The sequence below is a fragment of the Hylobates moloch genome, unplaced genomic scaffold (genome assembly GCF_009828535.3).
Source record: "Hylobates moloch isolate HMO894 unplaced genomic scaffold, HMol_V3 SCAFFOLD_2, whole genome shotgun sequence".
NCBI lineage: Eukaryota > Metazoa > Chordata > Mammalia > Primates > Hylobatidae > Hylobates > Hylobates moloch.
This window is the reverse complement of record NW_026652277.1, coordinates 171,101,419-171,119,784: the sequence shown is the minus strand read 5'-3', so window position 1 is coordinate 171,119,784 and position 18,366 is coordinate 171,101,419. Positions and strand designations below refer to the sequence as shown.

General features: G+C 42.2%; 1 protein-coding gene and 1 pseudogene across 1 annotated transcript in view; both read right to left on the bottom strand.

Moving 5' to 3' along the window:
* Nucleotides 1-18,366, bottom strand: part of PACRG (parkin coregulated) — a 580,605-nt gene that overhangs the window by 73,599 nt on the left and 488,640 nt on the right. The gene's annotated exons all lie outside the window — the stretch shown is intronic.
* Nucleotides 13,275-13,370, bottom strand: LOC116477888 (small nucleolar RNA U13; annotated as a pseudogene).

The window sequence follows — 18,366 nt, the reverse complement described above, 5'->3', positions numbered from 1 at the left end:
GTGCAAGAGCCAGCGTCAGTGTGTGTGTGTGTAGGAGTGGGGGTGGAGGTGTGAGTGTGTGTATGTGGGAGTGTGAGTGTGTGTAGGGGTGGAGGTGTGTGTGTGGGGGTGGGACTGTGGGAGTGTTATGGATGGAAGTGTGAGAGTGTGACAGTGTGAGTGTGTGTCAGAGTGTGTGTGTATGTCGGGGTGGGAGTGTGAGAGTGTGAGTGTGTGTATGTGAGTGTGTGTAGAAATAGGGGTGGGAGTGGGAGTGTGAATGTGTGAGTATGTGTGTAGGGGTGGAGGTGTGAGTGTGTGTGTGTGTAGGGGTGGAGGTGTGAGTGTGTATGTGGGAGTGTGAGTGTGTGTGTAGGGGTGGGGGGTGTGGGTGTGTGTAGGGGTTGGGGCGGCCATGGGAGCAGGAGGGGCAATGAACAGCCAGCTGTACCCACACCATCGGGTGACGTTAAAAAGGACAGGGGTTGCACTTGGAGAGATTAAGTTGTAGCAGGGAGAAGCAGCAAGGTGTCCACCTAGGGACTCCTGGACGAAATTCTGATGGAGCTAATTCTTACAGACATGATTCTGGGCAGAGGTAAATGATCAAGTGTTGAAGTGTAGATTGCGGAGTCTCTTATAGAGGTGGTCCTTGAAACCAAGAGGCCAGGCAAACACCTTAAGAATATTATGATAAAAGAAGAAGACTAATTTCAGTGGGCAGTAAGTATTGAATGCCAACAGAATGCACAGAAATATACCACTTGGAAACTTAAAACCGTGTCTTGACAGAATTTCCTCCAGTTGAAGTTTAGAAAAATAATCCTATCTTACATGGTACAAATCTCTCAATCATTATTTTGCTCATCATGAAAACCCAGAGAGAAGATATTATTAGCCTCATTTTATAAATGAGAAAAATATTCAAAAAGAATAAGTGCCTTGTTCAGTAATTTATCGAGGTGATGAGATTTGGAACTAAACTTTGAAATGCTTCTTTCACAAGCTTTTACCACATGCTAAGTGCTGACCACTAGGTCAGTGGCTAGGGATATAGACACAGACAAACACCATCTTTGCTTTCACCTAACTCACTTCCATCATTAGAGATAGCAAAACAACATGGTGATTACACGCCAAAACTGAGGTTGAAGCATGAGATGGATTAACTCAAGTATGAAGGACAAAGAAGAAAGAGCGACTGATAGAAATACAGAAGAGACACCATTTTTTTGAGACTTTTACATGAGAAAAAAAAAATTCTGGGAAGTCTAAACATTCTATTCTACAATACTGAGAAAAATAAAGATGAATGTTAATAGAACTCAAAGAAGAGTTATTCAAAGTATAAGAATCAAGACTACGAAAGTCCTTGATGGTGGTGTTGAAAGTGTTCCTTCTTTGTCTGAGACCACCAGCAGTCAACTGGCTAAAATGCCCAGTGTGGGGCAGTGGGATGAAGCGACTTCTTCACATCTTTGACAGCAGAGAGAATCTATGCCAATGTCAAATCACTTCTTCCTTCATTATGCCAGCTCTTTACAAAGATTTTCTCTCATTTAAACTAGATTCAAATTCTGTTCTGCCCTTGTATTCAAATTCTTCCTCCCAAGTATGATACTGTTATAAGTTATAGACTCAATCTAACACCAATACTGCATTTATCCTTATAAAAGAAGTGCCTTATGAGTTCTGGAATCAGTTGGATTTAATTATTTACTGTTGTATATAAAACTCGCTTATTGAAATAAAGTCTCCATTGCTCCCTCTTTTATTCCATTATACCATGCATACAAATATTTATTCAGCTAATAAATTTTATTTAAGATATAATACGATACATAGGAATATGACACTTTGACCATAAATTCAATTGTAGAGTAAAATTAATTCTGATGCTAGTCCACACCATCATAAATGTTTTCTTTTTCAGTTAACCAAGAAAATATCATTTCAGTTTTACTAAAAGGGTTTGGCAATACTCCCTTCCACAGCTCTTCCTTAAAGCACACTGTGTTTAGTTGATTAATGAAAAGCCCCAGGAATTTTAGCTGCATATAAAATGGATATATGTTCTGACAGGAATAAATAACACATGAAAATATAAATAAAGCATCTTCTCACTGATGTCAAACAGGACAATGGGAGCTGGTAACTATCATCTTTTCCTGATGACTTGGCTTAGAATACTGAGCAAAACATGTAGTAATAACCTATTAAGTTCAATAGTGTGAGCCATTTTCTGGTAGAACTTCTATAAAGAAAGAGTTTTCAAGAGAAAATAGGTTGGCCGGGCGCGGTGGCTCACGCTTGTAATCCCAGCACTTTGGGAGGCCGAGGCGGGCAGATCACGAGGTCAGGAGATCGAGACCACAGTGAAACCCCGTCTCTACCAAAAATACAAAAAATTAGCCGGGCGTGGTGGCGGGCGCCTGTAGTCCCAGCTACTCGGAGAGGCTGAGGCAGGAGAATGGCGTGAACCTGGGAGGCGGAGCTTGCAGTGACCGAGATCGCGCCACTGCACTCCAGCCTGGGTGACAGAGCAAGACTCCGTCTCAAAAAAACAAAAAAAACAAAAAGAGAAAATAGGTTATAAAGTGATTAATTTGTGACCTTACACTAATGTAAATGGTGCTTCAATTTCTTTTCATATAACCTATCTTATGAGAACAGAAATGTGGCCTTAGAGACAGTAACTGGGGTGACAAAGAGACAACTCCAATTTACTTTATCTTAAAAAGGACATTATTATATTTTGAATAATGTTACTGTTGGCCTTACATTCATTTTCAACAAAAGTTGAGCATTTTTGTTTTCCTTAAGCAAAAGAAAACATGAACTAGAGCTAGACTTTCTCCCTATTTAATAACATCTAGTCAAACTAGCTACATTGGTGGAAAATATGTATATAAAAAATACTTGCTAAGATAAAAATCCATTTACAGAAGACTGTATCTACCAAGAAAATAAAATTACTGCAAATTAGGATGTATGCAATCCCAATATATTTTATGAAACAATCACATGACCAAAAGTTATACTGTCAGATTAAGAAATAGAGGGTAAATCCACCCCCCACCAAAAAAACCCCACCCACCAACTAACCAATCAAACCACTGATATATATTTAGGTTTGATGAAATTCATTATGCTAAGTAATTAAAGGAAATAGCTACACATTACGTATCTCAAAAGCCTGTTATCAAACCATCAATGATATGGTTTGGCTCTGTGTCCCCAGTCAAATCTCATGTTGAATTGTAATCCCCAATGTTGGGAGAGGGGCCTAGTGGAAGGTCATTGGATCATGGGGGTGGAACTTTCCCCTTGCTGTTCTCATGATAGTAAGTTCTCATGAGATCTGCTTGTTGTAAAAGTGTGTAGCACTTCCCCCTTTGCTCTCACCCTCCTGCTCAAGCCATGTAAGATGGGCTGGCTTCCCCTTCACCTGCTGCCATGATTGTAAGTTTCCTGAGGCCTCCCCAGCCATGCCGCCTGTACAGCCTGCAGAACTACGAGTCAATTAAACCTTTTTTCTTTATAAATTACCCAGTCTCAGCTAGTTCTTTACAGCAGTGTGAAAACAGACTAATACAATCAACCATTCAATGCCCCACTAAAAAGAAGTGGCAAACTCTTGGTACAGCGGCACAGTCTCCACCTCTTCTTGCCATCTTTTCAGTCCCATAGCAGACATTTTTAATTGATTATGGCTCTTTATTCACCCGAGGGTAGGAAAAGATCCAGAATCTTGTGTAACACAGTCATACTTCCCATCAGAGTCCTAAAATGAGATGCAGTTCACCTGTACTTGTGTGAGACTAAATCTTCAACCAGTCAGTAGACAAATATTTACAGAGTGCTCAAAGGACAGCTATGCTTAGGAATACATAGAAGAGATTCAACTCAGTTTCTGCTGAGATTAATTTCCAAAAGGGGAAAGAAGCTAACAAAGCATAAATATACATAAGTAAGTCACAATTACCAATAAATGAAAGAGTATTCAGAAGAAGGCCAGCTCAAGGTGGCACCAGGAGGAATGGAGAAGGGCAGGGTTGTTTAGGAAACCTACTTGGAGGTCAAACTACATTTTGGTTTGAAGAAAAGTAGATGTGCTTTGGCAGATGGGAGGAGAACAGTTCTATTTAACGTGATTTACCCTGAGGTTTGTACAGTACCCTGTGTGGCATATCCCACCATCTTTCAAAGTATCTTGTAGCCATTGTTGCCCTGACATAGGCAGAATCACAAACAGATTTTTTCCAGATAAATAAATGCTTGGAGATCGGTCATATACCAAGTAACCTTCGGAAGAGCGGAAAGTTTGCCAGTTTTCCCAAAGCCTCTCTTTAAAAAAACAAAAACGAACAAAAAAAACAACTTTTTTCCTTACTTTCTTTTTATTTTAGTGTTTAGTTGTTACCAAACCAAAGCCTCTCTCTTATAAGCAATATTTGACAATAATAAAATAACAAATCACACTATAAATTGACTCACCAAGGGCAGAATTGAAAAAGAAAAGTGTACATGTTAAATATTCCTTTGGAGGAGTGTAAGGAAATTGTGAAGAATTAAAAACAAATCCCTATAATATAGACAATAAAACCCTGTGAAATTGAAAAAATTTTCCAGAGAGAAATATATAAGAGGAAGTGGACAATATTTCTGATAATTTCTCTTAGGTGCTGGCAAGCTGTTGAATTTTAGACACATTTCCTTGCTAGTCTACAGACATTACCACAGGGGATGAATGGCATGATCTGGCAAGAGGAAAACCCCTTCTCCAAGGAGAAGGACCTTGAGGAATTCGGAAGCAGGTATTTCATATTCCACAAGTAAAAGAACACCATGCTCTCAAGACATACATTTTCCAGTCACCAACACCACCTCCTCTCAGTCAAGTGATATTTTAGTGGCAAGCTTCACGGAAGGCAGTTACGTACAGTGGGGAAATTGAGAAATTATTTCAATGGCGCCTGTGTCTCCAGAAGATTATATGATGCTTTATCAATGGAGAAGAAATATATCTGTATATGCTTCAGGATTATCATTAGACTATCACAGGCAAAAGGGGAAAGATGACAGGTTTGGGGATATTAGAGAGCAGCAGGAAATGTGGTGCGTCTGAACTGCTCGAGTCATGCCCACAACTCCCATTCAGCTGGCTTACGATGGAAGAGCTGAGCCCCTTCTCATTTCAGGCAAATTCTTCCACTATGTCTTCCCACCTCCTCAGGGGCCTTGTACAATAGATTATAGCCTTTCTTTTTTTGTACCTTCAGTTTCATGGAGCTCATATCTTTCTTCATTTAAACATAGTCATGTCTTTTCATCTTAAAACTAACAAGTCTCTGTCTAACCCAAAACGCTACCAACATTTGGCCCCACTTTCCTTCTTCAAAATCAACTTTTTAAAAAGAGTTGCCTGTGTTTGCTGCCTTCCTCAACTCTCATTTATTTTTTTACCCGTTATAATCTGGCTTCTGTTTTACCTCTATATGAAAACTGCTTTACCCAAGACACATTGTTGCTCAGTTCAATGGACATTTTTCAGCCTTTATTTTACTTTGCCTCTAAGAGAAATTTTTGACTCTGCTCTCTTCGTTTAAACACATTCTTCTTTTGGTGCCCATAGAAGTAAACTCTCGTGGTTTTTGACCTACATCTGTGGCTACATCTTCTTGGTCTCCTTTGGGAGTCGTCTGTCCCTTAAATGCAGGTGTTTTAGTCTGTTGGGGCTGCTATAAAGGAATGCTGAGGCTGGATAATTTTTAAGGAAAAGAGGTTTATCTTGCCTCGTGGCTCTACAGGCTATATAAGAAACATGGCACCAGCATCTGCTTCTGGTGAGGGCTTCAGGAAGCTTCCATTTATTGTGGAAGATGAAGGGGAGCTGGTGTGTGCAGAGATCACATGGCCAGAGAGGAAGCAAGAGAGAGAGGAGGAGCTGCCAAGTTCTTTTCGACAACCAGTTTCTGCAGGAACTAAGAGTGAGAACTCACCCACTCCCATGAGAAGTCACTCCCCTGAGAATGGCACCAAGCCATTCCTGAGGGATCTGCCCCCATGACCCACACACCTCCCACCAGGCCCCACTTCAAACATTGCAGATCAAATTTCAATATGAGACTTGGCAGCGCCAAACAAGCTATATCCAAACCATACCCAAACCATAGCAGAGGGTGAGACTCAGAACTGCACCCTAGATCATCTTCTGTCCCCGCTCTGTGTCACTTTCTATGGACCATCTCCATCATTAATGACAAGAGTGCTCTTCCATTAATGATGATAGTTATCCCCCAAGGCCTGAACACTCTTAAATGGCTGAATAAAATCTATTATTTCCCACCAGGCATTTCTTATTGAGTCCCAGGACAAAATGTCTTATTATTTAGGGAATATTTCTATTTGAATGTCTCTCATTTGGTGAAATCTTAACAATGAAGGACAGTGCAACTTACAATTTCCCTCCTTCCCTATAAATGTGCTCCTCATTCCATTTCCCTTTTCAGAATTTTGTTTTCAGAACAGAAATCCAGAAGTTATCTTTTACTCATCCTTCTTCCTCCCTCACAATTCTCTGTTATTAAGACCTGTCCTTTATATGTCTTCACTATTTTTCAAATATTTCCATTTTCTCCATCTCCTCTGCCCCTAACACACAGAAGTCACTGCCATTTCTCACGTGGACAGCTGTATCCAGCCCCCTCCACGGCCTCTTGGACTGTCTTTATCCCTTCCCATCTTGATGTTAAAATGTTTCCTCTTATTTTCTTGAACTTGTAATATGTTTTCTCACACAATGAAATGCATGGCAGTTATTTCTTTGGGCTAGCATGTAAAAGTCATTTAGCCACACAGGGTAATTTAGAAAATGGCATCTCTCAAGTTCAAGGCTGGTGTCATTTCTCTCTCTCTCTCTCCAAATTACCATCTAGGTCAACTGTAAAATGCCCCTTGCAGCCTCTGGCCTCCTGCATTCTACTCCATTCCTCTGTTTTTACTGGCAGGTGAACTTTTTGTTCATCAATCAGTTCAGCCATCTCTTCATCTATCCATTCACACACCTTCAGCTTTGTCCCTAAATAATTTAAATCTCCTAACAGAGACGTAAAAAAACATGAAAGCAGGTGAGAAAAATACAAAGGATAGTGAGCAGGTTATTCCCATTGTGAATTGAAGATGGATTGCAGCAAAGAATACTTCTTGGGGGACAAATTCCTGCTGAGCGTGCTCTGTGACATCACAATACAAGAGGAAACTTAACAGAAAATGTGTTTGAAGTTGCTGAGACCATCTCCTCCCCAGAGATGCCCTTTGCTACACTGGCAGGGCCACTCCAGCTGCAGTCCCAGAGGGATGTGGCCCTGGTGTGACGGGCAGTATTTCAGCTGGAGGAGCAGAGTTGGGAGAGGGCTGAGGGCTGATTTCACGGATGGAGGCTCCTGGAGGAGAGGTGGAGGGGCTGGCTGTGCAGGGCCAGGGCCTCCGGCTGGGAGCGTGAGCTGGCGGGTAGGTGAGGTGTGCTCTTTACCTTGCTGTGCTCTGAGGCCACACCTGGACTGTTCTTCGTTCTCTGGCACTTCAGAGAATCAGTCACTTTTGTCTCTTCCTATTGCCTGCTTTTTCTAAACAGGGCTCTTCTTCTCGCTGGTCCACAGGAAACTGTTGACCTTCCCTGGTGTGCCTTAGGGAAGCAGAACACCCTCAAAGTATAAGTGTGTTTTGCCATGAACAAGGCCAGGACCACAGAGCCACCTTCCTCTGCCCCTTCTCATCTCTGCTGCTTATTTCCACACCTTCCCACCTTTTCCTTCCCTTACTGCTCTGCCTTCTTCCTTCTCCTGTTCCTTTGTTCCTCCTTTCCTCTTTTTCTTCCTTTTTCCTTCCCTTCTCACTAAACCAAGTAAGAAGTGGACAAAGTGTGGGCTTTGGTCTGACACGCAGGCTGGAGCTAAGAGCTACTCTATTAGAAGGACTTGCAGGTCGGGGTCGGGCACGTTGCAGCAGCAGAGGAGCCGCTGGAGTAGCCAGGCCCCAGCGGGACACGGCACCTGGCGCAGGTGAGCTCTTCTCTGTTATAAAAGTGTGACGCTAATCTTCAGCTCTCCTGGGTTCTCTTCATCATAAATATTCTTGGAATGAACATCACTGCGTTGGCCTGTCCTGAGGCACTCACCTCAGCTACTCCCTTCTAGGCTGGACCTTTGTGTTCTGTAGAGAGCCACCTTGGGTGGTAGGGGCTGGCCTGAGAGTCCCAGCAAGTCAGTGCCCACTTCAAGTCATCCTCAGAAGTAGCTTATTTTATTTGTTCTAAATAATTATCTGTCTATTTCAACATATACTGCAGATGAAATGTCTGCCAATGCAGCATTACATAAATACCAACGTAGTGCCAGCTCCAGCTGAGTGAAGCCGGGACTTGTTTACATGCAGTAACCGCGTGCTCAGCATTCTTGGGTGCGGCTGTTTATCATGGCCAACCTGCAGCCAATGGTCTAAGAGGCTCTTGCACCTGTACGGTCCCACCTCAGAGAGGCAAATGGATCTCTGCTTGTTGAGAGTGATTCTGAAACTGTGCAAGCTCGTGGATAAGGGGCTCTGACTGGCAGATGGAGTTTGTTAAGGGTAAAAGGAGTCACCTGGTGGGTGCTGGTCCTGGGGAAGGGATGCAGTCAGCCAGGATTGCTTGCCTTTTCAAGCCACCCTATGTGAAGTCACCTTTTGCTGAGGCATCCCGGCTCAGCGGATCTGGGCTCATAGTTGTCAAGACCTGCAAAGTTGCTGATCCATCTGTATGGAATTGTCTGCATCCGTGCAGGGTGTGACAACCCAGCATGTCAGTGTGGTCAGCGCAGCCCGGGGCTCTCCTGCATGCAGCGCCGGTGCAGACTTCCAGCAAGCCCATCTGGGGACTGTCCACTGCTTTATAAAGGGTATGGGCAGAGAACTCTGGCCAGGATCGAGGAGGATGTGATTAACATGACATAGACTACTGTTTTCTTGTTCTAACAGCATGTTCAGTGGCATGGCAGTGAGTGGGTCACAGGACACAAGAAAAGACAGTGGATGAAGTTAAGAGAAATAGAAAAGCCGTAGGAAGCAATTTTGGAGGACGCCAGTGCTGCTGGCAGGAGAAAGCCCAGCCAGCAAGCCACGGCTCCCCCGTGGGCCTGCCTGCCTTGCCAGCCTCCCAAAGGTGGTGCCGCTCCCAGCCGCAGCCCCATCCTATCTTGAGAGCCCCTGTTTGGGGTCTCCACTTTCTCTGCTGGCCCAGAGGAGCCGTTGCCTTTGCAGGGATCTTCTTAGTTGTGCCTGAAGATTGCGGCACCCTGGACCTCTCTTCTCTGCCATCTCAATACCATCTCAATACCAAAAGAAGCCCTGCAGGCTTCTTTCATGAGGCTGTAATTACTGGCAGGGACACCTTACCTACCTCCTCCTCTCTCTCCAAATACTGTCCTTCGAGGCCTAGTTGAAGGCCTCTCTCCTCCAGGAAGTCTTTTCTGAATGTTTGAGGCTCTGATAACCTTCTGGGTTTTTCCCTCCCTAACTCTGCACCTACAGCAGTTCGGCATTATACACCGTCCCACATTCTTTACTTGTTTATTCAACCACGTTTTAGGGATTTTGAAGGTGAATTACTGTTGCTGTTTCCATCAGCAATAAACAGACATGTAGACACATAGTTGGACACATTTGGACACGTCAAATAAGTCCTAAAGGCCGTGGAATGAGTCTAGTTACATATGTTTTTCCATTCTAGGTGGCATGAAATTTAATGTCTATTCAAAAGTCAAAACTATAAAACTCCACTGAGTATAAGCTTTCCAAATAAGTAGTTTATTTTCTCCCTGGAACTTAAAATAGGAGGAGGAAAGGGAAGTCTAATTCTGAGAAAGTAGAATCTCTTTCGGATGTTTTGTCCATTAAAATAGGGAATATTTTATTACGCTAAAAAATGCTATGTGTGTAGACTTATAGTAAGTACTCCATATACATTTTAGGCTGACAAATTGGAATAACTGGTATTCTAAGGGGCATAATTTCCTAACATAAGGACACAGTTACCTGTGCTACAATGAAGAGATTAAAAATTGGTTATTGAATGCTTTATTTTAAAGGAGTGCTGTGTAGTAAAGAAGATTCATATTTGCCAAGCTCTTTAAAAACTGTAATGCATGGTGCAAATATTACATATATAGACATACGTTCTCTTTACAAAGAGCTTTCACAAAGGACAATGTACTATGAAGATGGCCACTTGGAAGTAAACAGGACTTTGAGGAGTTTCTGATGCCACTGTAGAGAATGTCAACAATGGCAGTATTAAATTTGCTGTTTTTTATTATTTATTTCAATGCCCAGAAGCAAACTGTTGAATAATTTCACCATCAGGTTAGAATTGAATTAGGTTCTAAATTATAGGAGCTCAGTGGGACTCTGTGGACCTGAACTTGACCTCTGCTGTCGCCTGGAGACAGTTCTGGGCATCTTGCTGACACAGCCGCTAAAGGAACTCTGGAGCCTGTTGGTCCTCATGAGAGGAAGTCAGCGCTTTCCTCATCCATCTTTTCTTCCTTCTTAGGAAAAATTCTTCTGTCCCAAATTTCTTCCCAGAGGAGGGTTCTCCTAGAACTATTCAAGAGTCTCTTCCAACAGCATTTGACAGGTGTGGAGTTACTACTTAAAAAAGTCACGAGACTAACTGAAGGGGAACGATGGTGCTTGACTACGAATGCCACATTTGTGCTCAGGTGCAGGTTATTCAAGCTGTGGCTGAACGTCTTTGGAACCATTACTGGGGCAAAGCCTGCAGACAACTCCTTGCCAAACCATAAAATGATGATTCTGGCAAGCAAAGATCAGGTGCAATCTGAGTGCTCTGAGAAGCAGAAGAATCAGTGCTTTGAAAGGGATCACGAATACTGGATTTTTTGTTGTTCTGGTGGTGGTTTTGTCTTTTTTAGAGGCAGGGGTCTCACTCTGTCACCCAGGCTGGAGTGCTGTGGCACAATCATGGCTCACTGCAGCCTCTAACTCCTGGGCTCAAAGTCATCCTCCTGCCTCAGCCCCCTGAGTACCATAGGTGCGCACCACCTCTCCCCTGGTTAATTTTCTGTAGAGATGGGGGTCTCACTATGTTGACTAGGCTGGTCTTGAACTCCTGGACTCAAGTGATCCTCCTGCCTCAGCCTCCCAGAGCATTGGGATTACAGGTGTGAGCCACTATGCCTGGCCTGCAAATACTTTTAAATTGAGATGTGAAATTTAGCCCTTTCTGGTTAGGTAAAATGTTTACTATTTTTATAAACAAAACATCAGAAGGAGATTCTACTTTCTCAGAATTAGACCTCCCTTCCATCCTATTTTCAGTTCCGGGGGAAAGTAAACTAGTCATTTGGAAAGATTATTTTCAGGAGTTTTATAGTTTTGGACTTTTGAATTAGACACTAAATTTCAAGCTGTCTGGAGTGGAAAAACACATATAACTAGACTCATTGTGTGACCTTTAAGACTTATGTGATGTGTCCAAATGTTGGTCACTGTGCTAGAGAATTACTCCAGTCTGCATTTATTCCAATTTATAAAGGTTTCTTTTCAGCTGAAATTTTTACTTTGGGAAATGTTACAAAAATAATCATGTTCGTTCACCATGGTTCCTTTACTTCTGCAGTATTGCCGAAAGTTTTAAAAAATTGACTGTACTTTTTCCATAAAAAGGAATTCTTTGGTATAACGTTGATTTACTAATCATACCCTAATGGCAGTGCATCAGTGCACTATCTTAATCTATTTGTCATAAACTGACCGCCAGCATAATTTTGAATGAATTAATGAATTAATCTAGCACATGTTGAGCCTCTGCTGTGTGCCAGGTACACTTCTAGGTTTACTTATACAATTTTTTTTTTTTTGCCTGCTTAAAGATTTCCAAAGCTTAGCTGCCTCCACTGATGTCCATTTCAATCATTTTCAGGCATAGATTAAGAATACCCTCTAGGCTCAGGGATTCTGACTACATCTTCTGATACCAGAAGTACTTCAACTTGCTCTCATTTGAAGAATCCATTGCCTGGAGAGCTGGTCAAATTCCTGGAGGGTCATGGATTTTTGTCACACCGATTAGTGGTAGATTGAAAAAAAATAATTTTCTTGTTTTCTAATATGTATATATCATAAACAGGAAACAAATATATGTGTCTTCTCTGTATATTTAAAAACAGTAACCTTCTGGTTACATTTCCAGACTCTGAACTCATGCTTGTTTTGATGTTCATTGTGGTTTTTCACCAACACTGCCTCTCTGTATGATCTTTAATCACAAGTTAATTTTTAAAAGCTTCATTAGTGTGCTGTTTTTCTAAGATGAAATTAGTTTTTCCAACTTGGACATATCGGCTTAGCTGCATTTGCCTTATTTTCTTATTATCGTAATCTATGGCTGGTGGTGTCAATTTGATGAGAGGTTGTGCTAATAACACCCAGGTTGTGGGTTTCATTCTCGCCACGGGGAGGGCAATTTGTCTCGATGGCCAGGAATAGGCAGACCCATCTTGTCCAGTCTTGCAAACGTGTATGAGGGTCTGGGTGTAAGGGTGAATGTTTGGTGGACCTGGGTGTTAAAGCTTTGTAGTCCCCATCAGTATAAAGTTGTTTCTGCTACTGCTGACCTAGCTCAGTGCAAGTCCCGTAATGATGGGTAGGCTGCTGGCTCTGCTCCTTTATGAAGGACGGCACACCCATGGGAATGGCTTACAGTCCTCTCATTATCTTTCTGTTACATATATTGGTGCATCTTCAACTTCTAACTCATTAGAACAGCAGTGCTACAGTTTGAATATTTGATCACGCTCAAATGTTGTGTTGAAATGGAATCCCCAGTGTTGGAGGCAAGGCCTGGTGGGAGGTGTGCTTTGATCATGGGGTGGATGCCTCACGGCTTGGTGCTGTCCCTGCCCTAGTGAGTGAGTACTGGTGAGGTCTGGTTGTTAAGTATGTGGCACCTTACCCCCCACCTCACTCTTGTTCCTGCTTTCGTCATGTGATGTGCGTGCTCCTACTTTGCCCTCTATCATGAGTAGAAGCCTCCCGAGGCCTCCTGAGAAGCAGATGCCAGCACAGTGCTTCCTGTACAGCCTGCAGAACTGTGACTCAATTAAATCTCTTAAAAATTATCCAGTCTCAGGTATTTCCTTATAGCAATGCAAGAATGGCCTAATATGAGCAGGAAGTCATGTTTTTACATGCCACAAAAATTCCCGTGGAATCTTCTGTGGTTTACCATTATTTTTTTTTAACGTACCATCATCATTTATAAGGTTTGAGGGAGGCATATCTCACACATGAGTGTGAAATCCTACTCATCACACTTATGAACTACAAAGGATCAGTTTACCATTATTTTAATCCCATTGGCTCTTTTCATTAAAATAGACCTCAGTGACGCGAACACTTTCAAACATTTTTGGAGTTTATCCTTTACTACATCATAGGTCACTGTGGAGGCTGCTGCTGAGTACTGCCCCAACCCTCCTACAGAACAGGTTCTCCCCAGGCACTGGGATGTGAGCCACTGATGGCTGGGTCTCACCCTGGGAATTGCCCTCCACCTCAGACAGGAGCTACTTTGCTCAAGGTTACCCCTTCCTCCAGCAGCTTGCATGGGCTGGCTAATGTGCAGGCACAAAGCCCCAGCCCCTTGGCCTCAAGTGGAGATTGCCTGGGACCTCCTCCAGGCAGTCTCACCTCTCCTGCCCAGCCCTGTTTCTTCCTCTTTCTTCCTGCCTCCAGCGTTATTAAGGCCTAACTGACAAATAGAAACTACACGCATCCACAGTGCGCAATGTGATGTTTCGACAGACGCATGCTATACCCTGTGGGATGATTACATCAAGCTTATTAGCATATCTATCACCTCACATGCTTCTCATGTTTTTGTGGTGAGAACATTTAAGACCTACTCCCTTAGCACTTTTCAAATATACATTATTATTAACCAGCGTCACCATACTGCAGTGGATCTCCAGAACTCATTCATCCTGTCTCATCAAAACTTTGTGCCTTTTGACCAACATCTCCCAATCCACTTTCCTTCCCCAGGCTCCTGCTAAACACCGTTCTACTCTCTGCCTCTGTGAATTTCACTTTAGATTCCACATATGAGTGAGATCACGCAGTTTTTGTCTTTATGTGACTGGTATATTTCACTTAGCATAATGTCCTCCAGGTTCATTCATGTCGTCGAAAATCAGAGGATTTCCTTCTTTTTATTTATTTATTATTTATTATTTATTATTATTTTTTTGGTAGAGACAGGGTCTTGCTATGTTGCCCAGGCTGGTCTGAAACTCCTGCACTCAAGTGATCCTCCTGCCTCAGCCTCTCAAAGTGCTAGGATTACAGGCATGAGCCACTGTGCCCAGCCAATTTCCTTCTTTTTAAAGGCTGAATAGTATTCCATTGTGTATATGTACCACATTTTCTTTATCCATTCATCTATTGATGGACACTTAGGTTGATTCCATGTCTTGGCTACTGTGAATAATGCTGCAATGAAAATGAAAGTGCAGATATCTCTTCAACATACTGATTTAATTTCCTTTGCATCTATATACCCACAAGTGGGATTGCTGGATTATACAGTGTCTCTATTTTTAACATTTTGAGGAATCTCCATACTGTTTTCCATAATGGCTATACTAATTTACACTCCCACTAACAGTGTGTAAGGGTTCTCTTTTTCCACATCCTTACAAACACTTGCTGAATTAGTTCATTCTCACACTGCTGTAAAGATACTACCGGAGACTGGGTAATGTATAAAGTACTCACAGTTCTGCATGGCTGGGGAGGCCTCAGGAAACTTACAGTCGCCACAGAAGTGGAAGAGATATACCTTACGTGGTGGCAGGTGACAGAGAGTGAGTGAGGAGCTAAGGGGGAAGAGCCCCTTATAAAGCCATCAGATCTCGTGAGAACTCACTCACTATCATGAGAACTGCATGAGGGTAACCACCCCTGTGATCCAGTCACCTCCCACCAGGTCTCTCCCTAGACATGTGGGGATTATGGAGATTAAAATTCAAGATGAGATTTGGGTGGGGACACAGCCAAACCGTATGACTTGCTATCTTTTGTCATTTTGATAATAGCCATTCTAATAGGTGTGAAGAGATATCTCATCGTGGTTTTAATTTGCATCTCCTTGATGATTACTGATGCTGATCATTTTTTCATGTACCTGTTTGCCATCTGTATGTCTTCTTTTGAGAAATGTCTATTCAGATCCTTTGCCCATTTTTAAATTGGGTTATTTGTTTTCTTCCTATTGAATTGTTTGAGTTCCTTATATATTTTGTATATTAACTCATAAGATTTTTGGTTTGCAAATATTTTCTTCCATTCCATAGGTTATCTCTTCACTCTATTGATTATTTCCTTTGCTGTACAGAAGCTTTTTAGTTTGATATAATCCCATTTATCTAGTTTTGCTTTTGTTGCCTGTGCCTTTTGGGTTATATCAAAAACAACAACAACAACAAAACTACCTAGACCAATGTCATGTAGTTTTCTCCCATGTTTTCTTCTAGTAGTTTTACAGTTCCAACTCTTATATTTAAATCTTTAATCCATTCTGAGTTGACTTTTGTATGTTGTGAGATAAGGCACAGTTTCATTTTTCTGCATGTGGATATCCAGTTTTCTCAATACCATTTATTGAAGAGACTGTCCATTCCCTGTGCTATGTTCTTGGCAGCTTTGTTGCAGATCAGCTGACTATAAATGTGTGGATTTATTTTTGGCCACTCTATTCTGTTCTATTTGGTCTACATGAATGTTTTTATGCCAGTACCATGCTGTTTTGGTTATTATATCTTTGTAGTGTATTTTGAAATCAGGCAGTGTGGTGCCTCCAGCTTTGGTCTTTTTTATTTTTATTTTTTGAAATGGAGTCTCACTCTGTTGCCCAGGCTAGAGTGCAGTGGCATGATCTCAGTTCACCACAAGCTCCATATCCCAGGTTCAAGTGATTCTCCTGCCTTAGCCTCCTGAGTAGCTGGGATTACAGGTGCCTGTCACTGTGCCTGGCTAATTTTTGTATTTTTAGTAGAGATGGGGTTTTGCCATGTTGGCCAGGCTGGTCTTGAACTCCTGACCTCAGGTGATCCATCCGCCTTGGCCTCCTAAAGTGCTAGGATTACAGGCGTGAGCCACCACGCCTGGTCCCAGCTTTGTTCTTTTTGCTCAACATTGCTTTGGCTATTCAGGGTCTTTGTGGTTCCATATACGTTTTAGGATAGTTTTCCTATTTCTGTGAAAAATACCATTGGAATTTTGATAAGGATAGCATTCTCAGTCTCTTATAGGTGTTATTTCTGTGCAAGAGTCTCCATCTCAGAGCTTACTTCCAGGGAACCTGACTAACAGAATCACTCTGTTTCTGTTTTATTTTTCATCCACTGTTTAGAAAAGCAATTCAATTAGCAAGGCACGTCTTCATAATACATGCCTTTCTGCCTGTTTGTGGACCAGCTCCCTCTCCCTAAGCATGCTTCTCCTGGTCCTCAGCCAGTTGAAAGCCCACCACATGCTAAAGCCAGCAAAAAGCAGTCTCCCTCAAGCCTTTTCTGACCACTTGCTCTTTCCTGTTCCCTCTTCCAAAATTAAGTCCTCCTGTAGCCCTTGATTTAGGCTTCTTCTTTTATAGCATTTACTTTTTCCTGTGCATTACAGTTGAGTCATCTAACTCTCTCACTGGAATGCAAGCTTCTACCACTTCCATCCTTCTTCTGCTTTCCCATTGTGTGTGGAGCTCAGTGGGAACTCAGAAAATGTTTTCTCAATGGGACACACACATTTTTATTCTCAGTATTTTAGTTTATCCTTAATATTATTTTTTATTTTTCATTTTTGAGACGGAGTTTCACTCTTGTTGCCCAGGATGGAGTGCAATGGCACAATCTTGGCTTACTGCAACCTCTGCCTCCCACGTTCAAGCGATTCTCCTGCCTCAGCCCCCCAAGTAGCTGGGATTACAGGTGCCTGCCACCATGCTCGGCTAATTTTTGTATTTTTAATAGAGACAGGGTTGGCTAAGCTGGTCTCGAACTCCTGACCTCAGGTGATTCACCCGCCTTGGCCCCCCAAAATACTGGTATTACAAGCACGAGCTACCGCGCCCAGTCAATGTTCTTTTATTTTACTTCTTTTTCCCCAGGTGTGTTATACACATACCATACCTACTACATTTTTTAGTAGAAGTTAATTGGTAATTATTTAAGGCAAGATCAATCTGTACACTAAGTTAAATAATCACAATATTACAGTCTCATTTACTTTTCCTTTTTGAGCTCCATAATCATTAACTTTCTCTACGGCATTCTGATATTACTACGACTCTGCATGATTTTTCAAAAGTAACATTTGAAATGTTGTAGTCAATTCTCTTAATTACTTGGGATGGAGGCAGTTTGGACTCAGTAATTTATATATGTTAATACTTATAACTGTTTCTTTATTTATCTGATGTCAATAGCGGGTTCTGCAGAATCTACATTATTTCTTAGCGGTTCAAATCTCTTAATTGTTCTTTCTTGGGCAGATTGGGCAAATGCTTCAGCTCTTTTAGGATGGCCGTTAATTCCACCCCATCCTTGTTATTTGTGAACTTGTTTAAAAGTGTTTTCCGTGCAATGCTTTTGTTCACATATTTTTTTTTAAGTGAGACAAGGTCTCACTCTGTCGCCCAGGCTGCAGTGCAGTGGAGCTATCTCAGCTCACCGCAACCTCCGCCTTCCGGGTTCAAGCGATTCTCCTGCCTCAGGCTCCCAAGTAGCTGGGACTACAGGCACCTGCCACCACACCCGGCTAATTGTTGTATTTTTAGTAGAGATGGGGTTTCACCATGTTGGCCAGGCTGGTTTTGAACGCCTGAGCTCGGCTGATCCACCTGCCTCGGCCTCAGACATCCTTCTTTGGATGCACGCTCCCATCTCACGCACTCTAACAGCGTCGTCAGGAACACGGTTGGTTGTGATGGACCATGAGGGACCTTCATTTCCACAAGCTGTCCCTGAGAATTCCAACCTGCTTCTTGTAAATATAGTTACATGCTCAAGTATTTTTTTATAGTAGGTTAATTTTTTTGACTTTTCAATTATCACTGTAATCTATAATAAAAGTTTAAAAAATACTTTAGAGTTTTTTGTCATTTGGTCAGCTCACCTGAACAACTTGATTTATTTAGGAAAAATGTTCCATCAGCTTCTGAATTCAGTGTCTCCTGCACTGCACCTGAATATCACCAGGTGATCAGGGTGCAGCCTATCTGTATTCTCATACCTTCTAGCAGATTTTACAGATCCCAGAGCTGCGGATTAGAAA